The sequence below is a fragment of the Orcinus orca genome, chromosome 12 (assembly GCF_937001465.1).
Source record: "Orcinus orca chromosome 12, mOrcOrc1.1, whole genome shotgun sequence".
Classification (NCBI taxonomy): Eukaryota; Metazoa; Chordata; class Mammalia; order Artiodactyla; family Delphinidae; genus Orcinus; species Orcinus orca.
The window spans coordinates 28,151,760-28,163,941 of NC_064570.1; the positions used below are offsets into that span (position 1 = coordinate 28,151,760).

The window sequence follows — 12,182 nt, forward strand, 5'->3', positions numbered from 1 at the left end:
TCCAAGTTATAGTGAGTCTTAAAAGGCTACATAAGAATTTTTTACTAAATTAAAACATCCTAAATTTCCTCTTTTTTTTTTTTTTGCGATACGCGGGCCTCTCACCGCTGTGGCCTCTTCCGTTGCTGAGCACAGGCTCCGGACGCTCAGGCCCAGTGACCATGGCTCACGGGCCCAGCCGCTCCGTGGCACATGGGATCCTCCCGGACCCGGGCACGAACCCGCGTCCCCTGCATCGGCAGGCGGACTCCCAACCGCTGCGCCACCAGGGAAGCCCCCAAATTTCCTCTTTTTGACACATCTACTTTACCTTAAAGAAGATTCCTTGGTTATCTGGTTAGAAAATTTTCAACGTAGAATGAGAATGTTTTTATTTCTCTCGGGTTTTACAATCATCGTGTGAGAAATGTCTCCCTGGGCCTTTTTTCACAACCCAATAGAACTGGACAAGGAGCCAGAGGACCTGGGTCTGTGACCAAATCCATTACTAACTGGATGACTTTGGCAGGGCCTATCACCTCTCTGAGCTTGTTTCCCAAACAATAAAACAATAGGAATAGTGCTACCTGACTTGCTTATCTCACAGAATTATTGTGGAAAGCAAATGAGAAAATGGTTGTAGACCACTTAGTAAGTTCTAATAAAATTCTGCTCAAACACAGCCTTCTACATTATTCCTCTGACATTACTAATAATAGTTTGCTATAATATAAATGGACTTGACTATAATAAGAATGGCTTTTCATTTTGGGAGTATGTTTTCCAAATGTACAGTTAAATGAAACTATTATATCTATGTTTGCATGCAAGGCCAGCAAGAAATGGCACTAAAATAAATAACATCTTAGCTTTAGAGAAATAGTTTTTCAAATGGAAGTGGAATGCATTATGGCAAAATATTAGAAGATGGACCATTAGCTGCTTGGTTATTATTGCTAAAAATAGTGGTTTTTTTCTGTAAATAAAATTATCTCAGTATTATAAGCAATCATTTTCAAACTTTAGAGCAACTTGGTGTAGTTTACTCTGTTTGATACAACCTAAGATGAAATGAAAGAGAATAAATTCCCCAGAAAAATCCAGACAACTAATACAAATAAGTTAGCACCATACTCTACCTATTGAAGTTTATGACATCTCTTTAATTTCCTGAGTAACTGACTCAAATCACCATTCGAAAGGCTCTTCAGGGCCTTGGATTATCCAGTAAATCAGACAATTCGTAAGTAAATATCTAATTTTCTTTGTGCTATGCTGATATGGCTTCTCAGGTGAAATTAGTTTCAGAACAAAGAAAGATTCACACAGAAGGAACAGCACATAAGGAAAATGATTTTTTCCCCACATAATCTGGGCCTTTGACATTTTCATTTTAAGAAGAAAAACCATTTAGTAAATCAAAATTACATATTCATCATCTTTCTCCCCTGTGTGCCTCTAAAATAGTTTACTGCCAAAGTGTCTTTAGGTGATAGGCTGATATGTTCTGTGTAAATAGATACCATTAGCAAAAAAAGCTATGCATCATATGCTGTTGGGCACACTGCCATTGAATAGGTTTCACTGGACTTTGTAGGAAAGAGCCATAAGCAATATCAGAATGTTCTGAACACTTAACAGGGAACCAAGTGGAATGTGAAGTAAAAGGAATGGCTCATTTGGAATGTGCCAGTTTATACCAGTTCAGTTCTGGAGCAAGAGTGAATTATTTTCCTTCTTATCAACTAAGCACTCTTTCCAATCTCTCTCTCTTTAATAGGCAGCACTAGGTGTGAAGACTTCATCCATCCATTACCTTGTGCCATCAGTGGTCGTGAAGAAAGACCAGCTAACAGCTCACAAGTAGTACAGACTTCAAGAAAGAGAGTAGAGCCGTGCTGTTGGCAAAGCAGGGATTCTTTCACTGAGCCCTAAGAGGAGTTATGAAAACAACCCTGGCAACCCGAGGTTGAAATTTTCAAACTCAGGGCAGGTTGTGGCCACGAGGTAACAGCCTTTTGCCGGCAATAATATACCATTGGCATTTGAGGGAGAGACAAATAAACGTGGTTAGACAAAATAGACAAAAAAAAAACATGGATATGTATGTGTGTATGGCTGATTCACTCTGCCGTGCACCTGAAACTAGCACAGCGTTGTGAATCAGCTATACTCCAATAAAAATTTTTTAAAATGCTCTTTGGTTATGATTATACAAATGTGAAAGTCATAGAACTGATGGTACCTCTGACCACTCTGTGGAAGAGAAAATTAGATATAATATTTAGGTTACCAAAGAACTGAGTAAATAACTGGGACTCACTTGTATTTGGCAAAATCTGTCAATAAGCTCTAAACTTGCCATCAAGAGAGTTCTCAGCCTGTATTTCCAACTCTAAACTGACTATAAAATAAAGATGACATAGTATAGATTCAATGAAGCCAGAAGTAGGCCAAAGAACTCTCCATGTGATGGACCCTGCCCAGGATTTGTCATTTAGATTCCATTTGACGGTGATTCTCAGTTCTTGAAATGCTTGACTCCAAGGACTCCTAAGTGAAGAAATGCAATCATATTCTGTTACTTTCTTCCTTGTCTTTGCTCAGTCTTTATCTCGGCAAGGGCTCACTAAAAGTAGTCCAGGAATTTAGCTAATTCACTTAATTTGAGACAATTGAAACTATAGCTTTAGTTTAAAATCCCAAGTATTTGTTAAAATCCTATGTTACCTACATCAAGGGAAGCTTCACTGTGAAATACTGAAGATGGCCTTTGGCCTCTCTGGTCACCTCGCTTAAGGTTCTGTTGGGGAAATTCCTTTGCTCTGTCTTGAAATTTCTGTGACAGCACTTCTGTTTAGCAATGCTTCTCGGACTTTCATGTGCATACAAATCACCTGAGGACTTTGTTAAAACATAGATTGCGAGTAAGTAAGATAAGGAAGGATGGGGCCTCAGCTTTTACATTTCCAAGAAGCTTCCAGATGACCATGTTGGCCCAAGGATAGACTTTGAGTAGCAAGGCACTAAACTTTGGCCTTTTCTACGCCACTTACTCCACCCACGGGAGGAAGCCTGATTTATCTAACTGGTGAGATGGCAAGAACCTGCCATCTCTTCACCAGCGATCCTCCCATGAAGGGACAGAGGCCCCTTGCTGAATACGACAGCCTCTTTTGTCTTCTCCCTTTGCAACTGCCCTGCCAAGGAATGGAAGTTCGCTTCATCTGGCAAAGCTCCTGGGCGATCCCTGCCTGTGGGGGCCGGAAATGTACACCTGGGCCTGTTGCAGATGGTTCTGGAAAGTCAGTGGGCCTGGTAAGGCTGCATTTTAGGAAGCCCCTTTGACATTGGTCCAAATATTATTCTAAATCCAGCTCCATCAGCAATAAAATTGACATTCTGATCTTTCATTTGAATCCTCTGTATGTTTCTCAGTTTGTTCTAAACCTAGTAGGGAAGGGAGGGTAATTAATTGGTCCTTTAAATTCCAGCAAATGCTGTAGAAACCCTGGCCTCCTGATACAGGAGCTCCTCATGGCTTCTAGGATATCAGAGGGTAGTTATCTTTTGCATGGGATCTTCAGCTCCTTTTCCCCTAAATGTCAAGGGGAAGACAAGGATGAGGGTTGTTTTGAATAAGGTTTTAAAAATGAGGTCATCTGTCCTGCTGTTGCTGGGCTTCTTACATCTTCAGAACCTGTTGAGCAGGTTTAGGTCCCCTTAGAATGCTGGAATTCAGATGAAAGGGGAAGCCTGTTTTACCTATGGACTCCCTGGGAAAGCCCTAGGGCTCAGAGCAGCACAGGTGTCAGGCTTCTTCCTAAGAGAACAGGATGCCTTTTTAAGGAGGTTAGAGACTCCAAGAGCTAAACTGTAACAACAATGGCTCAAGTTTTGTTTAATTCTATTCCACTGAGTCTCCCATTTGGACACCTTGTAGTACCCAATTACTCCTCCACCAGCTTGAAAGTTTGCCTGTCACTCAGCCTCACATGGTGACATTGCCTTTAACGCTTGTCTGACATGAAGTCTAGACCCTCAGGCTACCACTGAAAACTCATCCAGTTCTGTGTTCTCTTTTATGGGAACTGGATTTGTGGCATATTTGAAAGTACGATGGCTACAGTGACAGACCCAAGATTCAAATATCATCCCTCTATTATTAGCTGGATGCTTTAGAGTCTAGGGCTTGTTTAACCTCTCTGAGCTCTAATATATTCATCTAAGAAGTGAGAAAAATATTTACAGTTAAATGAGATAGCATAATAAAGTACCTGGCCTAGAGTAGACACCCAGTAAATGGTGGCTACTACTATTAATATTGTAACATTTTTACTCAACCTTGCCTTGTGCTGTTCTTCAAGCTCTGGGAGAGCATGACGTCCCACATCCACTTCCTGCCATAATCCATAGGAAAACCTGTATACACACATGCATTGCCCGAATTCAATTGCTTACTATTCTTAACAGCAACCTATAAAAAATAAAGTCAAGTAGTAATGTGCCTCAAAATAATACGTATATGTCAGGGAGGAAGAAATTTTCCTCTACTCTTCTAGATTCTTTTGTCTGGTGTAAGACTTAAATTGACATGAGACAGATTAACAGGAGAATATCAAAACAAATTTTATAACATGTGTACATAGGAGAGACCCAGGAAAACTGAGTAATTTACCCAAATGGCTGAAATCCTCACCTTTTGTCTTCAGCTAAGGACAAAAGAGGATGTTGGGGGTAGTGGGTTGGGACTTTAAGGGGGAGGAAGGCTGTTCACATGAAGATAGAAAAGGAAATGTTTGGGAAACAAATGTTTGCTTCACCACACAGAGACAATGGGACACAGAGTGGACTCTGATCTCTGGGTCCTGCCAGAGTTTCCCCACCACACCTGGCCCATATTCTTTGCAGACATCTCTGGTGATGGCTCTATTCAGGAACAGGCTCTCTATCTAAATTTTTTTTAGGCAGTTAGGGAGAAGGTCAAATTTCCTTCTTGAGTCCTTTGGGCCTTAATTTTTTTCAGCTCAAAATAGTCTGCATGCCAAAGAGATATTTTGGGGTGGCAAGTTTTGCTCGCCTATGTACACAATTTAGGATTATCTGTTATGTTAATGGTTCTACTGATCTGTTTCATTTTCTTGATATTTTAAGTAGAGTAAATATATGGCAAGGTGTCTCTGAAGACTTAACATTTGAGGTTAAGAGGAATTCTCTGGGGAACTTCCCTGGCGGTCCAGTGGTTAAGACTCCATGCTTCCACTGCAGGGGGCAAGGGTTCGATCCCTGGTGCGGGAACTAAGATCCCACATGCTGCAGAGCATGGCCAAAAAAAAAAAAAAAAAAAATTACAGATGAGTGAATTCACCCACCAGATAATTTAAATCCTTCCATACTGAGAGATAACAGATACTCAAGCTTGGTAACAGGATGCTACCTCTTATGATTGAAAACATGAGAAAGTTATTAAGAACATTAAAATGTGACCTGACAGGTTTGATAGTAATATGCAAAGTAGTGTGTTACAGTGAGAAACATCTTCCTTTTCCTTCTTTAAATGCCCATAAGGAAGGCACATAACCAGTGTCTCAAACTCCTTACTTGTTTTAATTTCTTTGACAACATTTTGCTGCCGTCCCATCTTCATGCAAGAGAACACCCATGGGAACCAATGATAGTACTCACTTTTAAAGACTTTCTGGTCAGCAAATATAAATCGTTATAACCACTCAGAGCCAAAGCTCTGATTTCATAGAAAATCAAGAGGTACATACATTTAGCAAGTTTTCTTTTTGGAGATGGGGATGGTGAGGGTGATGCCGTTTGATAAAGATCATACTGAGTATAAAAATTTGAACTGTTGAAGAAATCCTTTTTTAAAAATTATTTGATCAAGAAAATGATTTTTTCAATGTTTATTTATTTAATTTATTTATTTTGCTGTGCCAGGTCTTAGGTGTGGCACTCGGGAGCTTTTAGTTACAGCATGTGGGATCTAGCTCCCTGACCAGGGATCAAACCTGGGCCCCCTGTATTGGGAGTGCAGAGTCTTCACTGCTGGACCACTAGGGAAGTCCCAAGAAAACAATTTTTTGAAAAGAGGAATTGATTTAAGATAATTTGGCGATTGACAGAAATGTATATTCCTTCAAGGCAGGACTCTTTATTTGTTTTGTTCTCTATTTATGCCAGATGCCTAGAACAGTACCTGACATTTAGCAGGGTTTAATAGATATTTGCTGAATGAACTCATGTACCAATTTTTTTTTTTTTTTTTTTTTTTTGTGGTACGCGGGCCTCTCACTGTTGTGGCCTCTCCCATTGCGGAGCACAGGCTCCGGACGCGCAGGCTCAGTGGCCATGGCTCACGGGCCCAGCCGCTCCACGGCATGTGGGATCTTCCCGGACCGGGGCATGAACCCATGTCCCCTGCATCGGCAGGCGGACTCTCAACCACTGCGCCAACAGGGAAGCCCATGTACCAATTTTTTTATATGTGACCAGTCATGCTATTAAGTCATCAAAGGAAGAAATTATTATTGATTAATCATCTTAGGACAAAGAGCATTTACTGTTTCTTCAGTTGCCAAATTGATGGGTTTTTTTTTTCTTCTTAACTTTTTCTTAGAAAGAGAAAAGAAAAGAGGAAATTTCCATTTTCACCAGTGTGACCATTCATTCCTTTAAATGAAGAGAAATATGAGAACACACTCAAATAAGTTGAAACCTAATTGCAGCTCAACTCTGTCCTGCTCTTGGAATAGGATGAGATAAGTCAAGAAAGTCAGCTCATAGCCTCTGCTCCAACAGTGATTCAGGGATCTAGGCAGCTTTCACTTTGAAACTGTCATTTTGGAGGGCTTTACTTCTAGCCACATGGATAGCAGAGAGGAGTGTGGACATCTCACAAACACTTTAATTGCCTTGGACCAGCAGGGACCTACCCCTTCAACTCATACCCCCATTGGTGGGGACTCAGCCACATCATTTTCTCCTCACTGCAAAGGTGGCTGGGAAAAGTAGTGAATACTGTCTCTTCCATGGTATCAGTAGCTTAGCAGTGCAGATTTGATGTTGCTCTGTGGTTTAAAATATAAATTGTTACATTTTAGAGGGGGAATCTGATAGTGGGCAAGGAGAGAGTCTATCATTTGCATATACTGGTATATTCTATTTTTTTCAGCCAACTGAAAAATGATTCCAAGATTTTTATTCTCAACAGATTGGCATTTCTTTTGGTCCTGTTTAAATGTATCCCTTCCAATGGCCTAGAGGTTTATTATCAGCTTCCATTGTTTTTCCTCTACTTTTTTTTTTTTTTTTTTTTTTGCGGTACGCGGGCCTCTCGCTGTTGTGGCCTCTCCCGTTGCGGAGCACAGGCTCCGGATGCGCAGGCTCAGCGGCCATGGCTCATGGGTCCAGTTGCTCCGCGGCATGTGGGATCTTCCCGGACCGGGGCACGAACCCGTGTCCCCTGCATCGGCAGGCAGGCTCTCAACCACTGCACCACCAGGGAAGCCCCTCCTCTACTTTTATTAACAGAGTAAGTGCTTTGATTTCCTTGATCCTGGTTTCAACCAGCCATACTGGCATGTGGTCTGGACAAATGTGTCATTAATTTTCTTTAACTGATCCTGGAACTTGGCTAATTATATTTTTATAGTAGATGTATTTTTACCTCCAGAATATGGAATGAGAAACTAAAAACGTTTTACTCAGCAATTCAAGAGAACATTCAAAAGTTAATAAACAAAAAAGGACAGCAAGAACAAGCAACAAGAGCAAACAATTCATTGTCCTTGAAGGCATGAGATCAGAACACACCTTTCCTGGTGCTCAACTATCTGTTTTTCTTGTTATAGATTTCAGAGAATTGTTTGAGTGGTTTTGTAACTTGTATCTGTCCAAGTCTTGAACTATGGTTTTATAGGTTGCTTTGTCTTTTTATCAACCAGAAAACATTTTTATGTATTAATGGAGCTGATTTGCAACAGTGATTAAATATATTTCCTCATCCTCGGCTAAAATTCTGATCAAATCCCTATGTGATTATCACCCTTTCACCATATGTATAGTCTCAGAGATTGTGTAAAGAAGCATTTGGAGCCTGTTGGATAATCCCTCAGATCTAGAGAATCTGATTTGCACAGGAAACTTTCCATAAGTTATCTGGAAATAATCAATGGCCCCAAATATAAGGGTGAACTGCCAGATTCTCTTCTTACCTCTCAGCAGATGGCGTCAAGCTTTCTCCCATTTTCATGATACTATTTTGGCATTCCAAGCCCAAGGGCAATTTTTGATATAAGAATTCTGCCTTTGAATTTCCTGGATATTTTCTTGTTTTAGAAAATTTAGACCCTTGGATATTTAGTGCTATCTCTTTGGGTTATGTTTTGAATATCTCCTAGATGACCTCGTACAAGTATTTTGAGTTAGATGCATGTCTACATGTAAGAAACTTGCTGGCTTTCACATTTCCTCACTTTTCTTTTTAAAGTCCACACAGTATCTACTTCTAAAGATTTCCTTTATATAGTCTGTGTATTCTCTATACTGAGCTTTCCTGTATTTTAGACTATGTATCACAAGCTATTGAAAAGACAAAGGAATAATTGTGGATCCTACAATCTGGAATCTCCAGGGACCTAACAATTGGGAACATTTACTGCTCTCACCCTCAGAATAGTGATGGTAGAAAGGACAGAAACTGAGAAACAACGTGACAAATTTAACATAGAAATGTGTTATGAAGATCTGATAAAAATGAGTAGAAAAAATTGAGAGTTGTTAACTTGAAATATGTTAAATAACAAGGCATACAAATCTATTTGGAAGGTTTTTGGCTCAGTGGTAATAGATTTTTGGTGTGCTAAACGCAATTTTCTTTTTAGGCAGAGGGCAGGAGATGGAAGGGAGGCCAATGAGTGCAAGGGGAAGGAAGGTTAGACCTGATTAATTTCCAAGCAATATAAAGATTGTTGTCTTGTTGTCAGCCTGTTTTTCTTAATCTAATTTCAGCTGTCACCAAACAACATATATATTATATGTTTCATTGTGTGTTAGTCAAGCCTAATTTACTTTATTGCCTAGGAGGCCAGTGGTAGACATGCTGGTTCCCTACACCAAGTCTATTATATCTATCTTCTGCAGTAAAAGAATTCCATGCTTTTGCTAGGAGTGGTAATGTGCCCAGAATTCCTTGCAACTAGGGGTGGTCATATGACCCACTTTTGGCCAATGGAATGTTAGAGAAGTCTACCAGTGGAGCTTCCAGGAAATAAAACCTTACTTTTTCTAATAAAAGGGGAAAAATCTCAGCTGTCATGTGTCTATTGTCTTTTGCCCATTCCCCTTCCTCCTGCCTGGAATGAGAACTTTATACCTGAAGGTGTAGTAGCCATTCTGTGATCATAAAGACAAAGGTCACATGTTAAGGGTGACAAAGTATGGTATAGAAGGAGCTTGTTTCCCTGAACAATTTCTTAGCCCTGGACTGTCCATCTTTAGTGTCCTTGTAAAATGAGATCTATAGCCTTCTGTTTGTTTAAGCTCTGGTTGGTTTCTCTTTCATGCAGCCAAATGCAATCCTAAATGACTCAGCTTAATTTGACAGTGTTTTTGTAAGTTCTACAATAGGATCCTTTCTGCTACTTCCATGGGGAGACTAGAGGCCAACTGTTCTATTGTCTCCCTTTATCTATGCATAGAATTGGCATTACCAATACACAAAGGCTAAAGTTATCAAAAAGGGTATCTCCTCTCTGATAGCTGAAACAGTTGACAGGAAGAAATGAAAATGAAATGCTTTTTGTTTGATCACCTTTCCTGCCCTCAATCCCCCTTAATTGCTATTTTGGAAAATGTTTTGGAATGTACTCCTTCCCTGTTCTTTATATCCATCGTTGCCATCCTTGACACCCTCTCCCACCCTGCTGCCTTTCATTCTGGGTTATTACAAATGCATAGTTCTCTGGACACATTTTACAATCTATTTTAGAGCTGAAAGGACCTTAGAGATGATCTATTTCAATTCTATTATTCCAATGCAAAGGAAATGTGGAGAAAAATGAGTAAGATAATTGCCCAGGTGAAAACCCCAAATGAAACAAGGCTTACTGGCAGTCATTTGTGTGTGACAAGCTCTAATTACAATGGCAAACACTTATGGTGTTTTTACTATATGCCCCGCCCAGTGCCAAGCAACATGCATGCTTTATCGATATTTTATCCTCCCAACAACACCACAAGGAAAGGTTTATAAGCATCTTCATTTTACAGGTGAGGAAACTCTGGCATGGAAAGGCAAAATAACTTCTCAAGGTCATATACCTAGTCATGTTTTGCTCCAGGAGTCTGGGAAATGGAACCCAGAGCTGCTCATCCTCACCATAACATGTCAAGCAAATCAACCTACAACATCTGCCAGAGTGGAGATTGAAAATACCATATGATTAGTCTGTCACAGATTAATAAAAACCTTAACAATTGCCCTGTCACACATTAATCACTTATAAGTAGTTTGAGGGTAATAAGATTTCCATTCATTCACTCAATAAATGGGAGGTTACTATATTTCAGGCTTCAAACCATGCCTTGGGGATATAACATGGTACAAGTTCCAGTTCTTGCCTTCAAGAGACTTACAGCCTATGGGGGAGACTGAGACATAAAAAGGCAAGTAAGTGCTGTATGCTCTATGCAGGCAGGAGAGGGAGGCATTCAACAAGTGACAGGATAAGAAGGCATCACAGGCATGGACAATATCATACGCTGAGGACAAAAAGTAAGAAAGAGCACGATACACTGTGGGATGTCAGGTGGGCAGTATGGCTGGACTATTAACTCAAGGGGTCATATGACCATGAGTATGCTGGGAGTTTGGTAGATAAGAGAAGTGAGAAGTCATCAAATGGCTTCACTTAGGAGAGTGGTATGATCAGATTTATACTATAGAAAAATCAACCTGGCTCTTCAATAGGGGCAATATCAAAATGAGGTTTTTATTCTGTCTTTAAAAGACTTCTTTGTTTTTCACATTTTTTTTTTTTAACATCTTTATTGGAGTATAATTGCTTTACAATGGTGTGTTAGTTTCTGCTTTATAACAAAGTGAATCAGATATATCCCCATATCCCCTCCCTTTGCGTCTCCCTCCTAACCTCCTTATCCCACCCCTCTAGGTGGTCACAAAGCACCAAGCTGGTCTCCCTGTGCTATGTGGCTGCTTCCCACTAGCTATCATGTTTTTCACATTCTTTGTTTTCATACCATGCATGATAAATACTCACCAGAAAAAGAGAAAAGGAAAAAACAGATTCCTTGCTTTATTACAAATACATCAGGACGCTGAGATCAGGTAGGAATTGGCTTTTCGTGTATGTTTGGACAATTTGGTATAAATTGTTTCAGGTGAATATGAACTACTCTTATTACGGATTTGGGACAGAACAATATTGAGTTTAATGCATTCATGTACATTTGCCTGTGTTTGTTCAAAACCTTCTATGGCTGGATGAGAAGTCCAATAGAGTTTATGCTAACAAATAATGCACTCTCTCTTTTCAGACATACATTAAAAAATGAAAAACTTTTCTTGCTGTTTCTGAAAGGTCAAGTGCTTTATCCTGAAGGGCATCTCTTTAAGCCACATTCCAAGGCATCCTTACCACAGTTGAAGATATTTTTCTAAAATAACAAAAACATTCCAGTGACTGCTCTGTGTCATGTCAAAGTTGTGAGACAAAAAAGGATGGTAGGTAATTATGCAGATGAAACCTACTCCACCTGTGCTAATTATTAATGATAGTCCTTTGTTCCATGATTCATTATTGTGCTCAGATCCATTCACGTCTGTGACTGCCCTTTCTGAGCCAATACGGAAGAAAACACAGCCCCATTTTCAGCATCATATCCAGTGATGATGAATGTCTGCAATAAAGTCCATAATATGACACAAGGTACTTGTACAATAAATACTGAAAAATAAGGAAGCATGCTGAAAAGATGTGACTGTTTCACTTGTTAATGCCATTTTTTTTATCTGCAGCAAATAGAGAAAATATAACTTGATCAGATTCTAAAACTACAATTCCTGAGTCTGGTTGTGATGTGTGCTTGACCTCTCCAGATGATGGATTTATTAGAGTATTAAAAGGTCCATGACTTGGTGCTAATTCTGTTTAAAAAAATAGTGCTTGTGT

The 12,182-nt window shown here is 39.8% G+C and overlaps 1 long non-coding RNA gene across 1 annotated transcript in view; it reads left to right on the forward strand.

Annotated features, from left to right (window-relative positions):
• The first annotated feature begins 7,116 nt into the window (after positions 1–7,116).
• Positions 7,117–12,182, forward strand: part of LOC125960600 (uncharacterized) — a 48,879-nt gene continuing 43,813 nt past the window's right edge. Inside the window, exon 1 of the long non-coding RNA XR_007470398.1 lies at positions 7,117–7,522. This is a non-coding gene — a long non-coding RNA (uncharacterized LOC125960600). The remainder of the gene's footprint in view (positions 7,523–12,182) is intronic.